Source organism: Dermacentor variabilis, chromosome 7 (assembly GCF_050947875.1).
Source record: "Dermacentor variabilis isolate Ectoservices chromosome 7, ASM5094787v1, whole genome shotgun sequence".
Taxonomy (NCBI): Eukaryota; Metazoa; Arthropoda; class Arachnida; order Ixodida; family Ixodidae; genus Dermacentor; species Dermacentor variabilis.
The window spans coordinates 47069927-47073572 of NC_134574.1; positions in this window are offsets into that span (position 1 = coordinate 47069927).

Sequence of the window (3646 nt, forward strand, 5' to 3'; positions counted from 1 at the left end):
ATGAATTGAAGCAGTGTTTTGTGGAATCTGTTGTCATGTATCCAGCGGTTATAGCTGGTTGTCACACTATAGCGGAGGCCGGCTTGAGCTTCAGTAACTTGCCCAACTTTCCATTTCGCCATCAGTGCTTTTTCTGCGTGTCATGTTTTAGAAACGTACTAACAGCTGAAAAATTACTATTCGTGTTTATGTATTATCCGACTAGTCGCCGATGGGAAAACTTCGCGAACAACCTTCATGTGTAGGCGTGATAGGCTTTTTTTTCTTCTGTAAGCTTGATCATTGCAAATGTCCTCAATGCACGTTTTTTGCAGTTCTTGTTTATTACACAAAACAGTGCCAAGTAGGTACGACTTACCCCCGTATTCACAAACGCTCCTCGACTCGACCCTCCACTTGAAACGCTCATTGAGGGTCGTTTTTCCTTTCACTATTCGCCCTCGACTTGAAACGCTCCTCAATTGATGGAAATTCCGAGCGCTTTCCTCGAGAATCTCAAGGTAGCGTCGATGCTACCTTGGGCATCTGCTTCGCTCGAGTGCTATGGCGGACTACGCTTCGTTTGTCAGTTATGTTCTCCGCGTCGACGAGCTATTCGGCGGCGTCATGGACCACAGTGACATTACAGACGTACCGCGACAGAGGCTGAGGGACTGCCTGAATCCCATAGAACACTTCACCAACAGCGAATTTCTCGCACGCTATCGGTCCACGAAGTGTACCGTGAAGAAGCTGCTGGACTGCCTGCCACTTGAGCAGAACGACAGCAACCATGGCCACCCTCTGCCACCAATGCTTCAAGTTCGCGCTTTACGTTTTTATGGAGCGGGTACATTTCAAGATGTGACAGGTGACCTAGTGAACGTGGCGCAACCGACAATGAGCAGCGTCGTCGAACGTGTGTCACGACTAATTGCTGCGCGCATGTTCGCGGTCATCGCCAAGTTCCCTAGCACCGATAGAGAGTTCCGTGCGACGATGGTGGATTTCTACCACGTTGCCAAGTTTCACGAGGTGACGGGGTGCATAGACTGCACCCACATCCGCATCAAGGCACCGGGTGGGCCGAATGGCGAAGTTTATCGCAATAGGAAGGATTGCTGCTCCATTAATGTACAGGTAAATTGCAATCTCTTTTCTTTTCTCTATATTAGTGCACCATTAATTCTTAAAAAGGCAGTCATGCGTTAATGTCTACGAGCTTCGATAAACAGTATACTGGCTAAGCGGATCAGTCATGGTAGAAATCAATTAACTCCAGTCCCATCCTTTTCCTGCTCCAGATAACCACATAGCGCATTTCGTGACAATGCGCGGTGATATGGCCGAGTAAATGAAGATTGGCAAACCAATTAAAAAGTGCTAGACGTTTTTATTTCAGGAGACTGTCGTACACATTGGGGCTCTTCGTATCTTTGAATTTCTTTAAATCACCAAAAGTGAAGTATGGCCTTGCAAATCTAAAAAGCAGCGAATGCTTCTGCTCAGAAACAGACCAGCGTTCATGTATAAATTACGTTGCTTACATTTACTTCAGCTGAACTAAGGTATCATAACAATCGACTATCTTTTATTTTAATTAGGTGATCGCAGGGCCGCAGCTTCAATTTTACGACGTCGAGTCTAGCTGGCCCTGATCTATGAATGACAGTCGAATCTTCGTCAACAGCCGTGCACGTGTTCTTTACGAAACAAAACGAGTGCCTGGACTCCTACTTGGCGATGCTGGCTATGCATGCATGTCCTTCCTCATGAACCCGCTAGCTGGCTCCGGCTACGGACGACCGAACAGCCCCGAGGACAAGTGAGTACCACTGTATAAACCAAACAGCGTGTGGCTTTCAGAATAATAATTATGTAATTACGTACAGTTTCCTGTGTTTGAAAGCGTAATTAGAGTACGTGTGATACATATTTTAGTAGTAATGACGCAATTTTTGGAAAATATGGCTTTGTGCTATTACCTTCATGTATTTGATGCAATCTGTTTTCGCTGCACCGAATTTAATTCACAATACATTTGAGATATTAGCTCCAAGAACTCTGACGGCTAACCTGCTTATGATGCCGAGGTATAAAGTGCACCTCAAAGTACTTAGCATAAGTGAAAACTAACATTGTCTGTTTTGCACACGTATCAAGCCACTCACATCCGCACCCTTATCAATCTAGAGAGCGCTTTCGTTGTGTGGAAGCGTTGCTTCCCATATTTGTACATGGGGCTTCAGCATTTGGTCGAGCGTTTTGCGGTCATCACAAAAGCCTGTGCTGCCCTGCATAGCCTGGCAGTCGTAAGGCAGGACCCCGAACCTCCAAATGTGGTGATCCCACAAAACTTGAGGCGGCAGCAGCCTGATGTGGCGAGGCAAACTAACACACTGCATGAATCACAATGACACACTGCAGGATCGAGCCTTATTGCCCGAGCATTTAACTAAAACATCATAAAAGTAAATTTGCATCTACTTTCATCCAGATTACAAAATGATTACATCTTGGAAACTCCAATTAAGGGCAAGTTAAGGAAAGCAGGAACGCCATCAAAGTTCAAGCACACTTTACTGTTCGGGACGCTCCTTTAGTATTTCCTTCACATGTATATTTTGGGGCTTTTTTCATGTGTTGTGAATATTATTGTTTATTCGCACCAGTACTTACAATCACTAACCAGAGCAGCAGCTGTATCATACTTCTTGCACATTAAATCATAGGCTTGTGTGAACATACAATGAAACATTTATTTTTATGCAAGTTGCTGCTTCTTGCCCTCTAATTCAAGAAATAGCATCTGGCGCTGCACGTAGTCGTGCCACTTTTGCTGCTCCAGATTCTATTCCCACAACTAGACTTCAATTTGCTGTAGCTCCTGCTTCCGCTCCTCGTCCATCATAGGACATTGTCGTTGCTGGAGGAGCTGCTGCCGACACAAGCGCATCTCTACAGATTGCAGTTATGCTTTGCGCTCTTCACCTTTCTGAAGCCCCTTCAGTCGGGCAGCTCTTTAAGGTGCGAGCACGCGCTCTATCGCTGTTATGCAGCTTCTTGCTGGTCTCAGTTGCTGAGGTGTGTCAATGACAGCTGCACTGTCTGAAGCTGCCACTCAAACAGGTATTGTCACTGCATGTGACGTGGTCTCGGTCGTTGACAGCGGCACGGTACTGGGACATGCCAAGACAGCACCGTCCTCAGCCGGCAGTGGTGCCTGAATTGCATTATCCACACAGATAAAACAAACATTACATTAGAGCCTAGGAGGCACTGCAGTTGAAAACTTACATTTGTAAGCAGTGTCGATCCATGATGAACACAAATACACATACGTGCTGGCACACTATTCAGACAGCCACAACAGATCAGTCGCACACCGAAATGGAAGGTGCTAGTGGCTCTAAATTATAACGCAGGCCCGCAAGGGAAAACAAAAAGTAAGCAGCTTATCCGTACGATGCCTTCCAAGTGTGTTAGTCACAAAAATAAATAGGAAAAGTGTGTTCCAGTCTAGACTCAGTGCTGCCGTAACAACAGACTAAATTTTCACTAGTGGATGGTGGTACCTGAGTAGCACGTAATTTGAAATAACAGTAGATACAACTTCTCTCTATATTGTTTGTGACAGATGTTAGTTACACAAATATGCTGTCAAAGG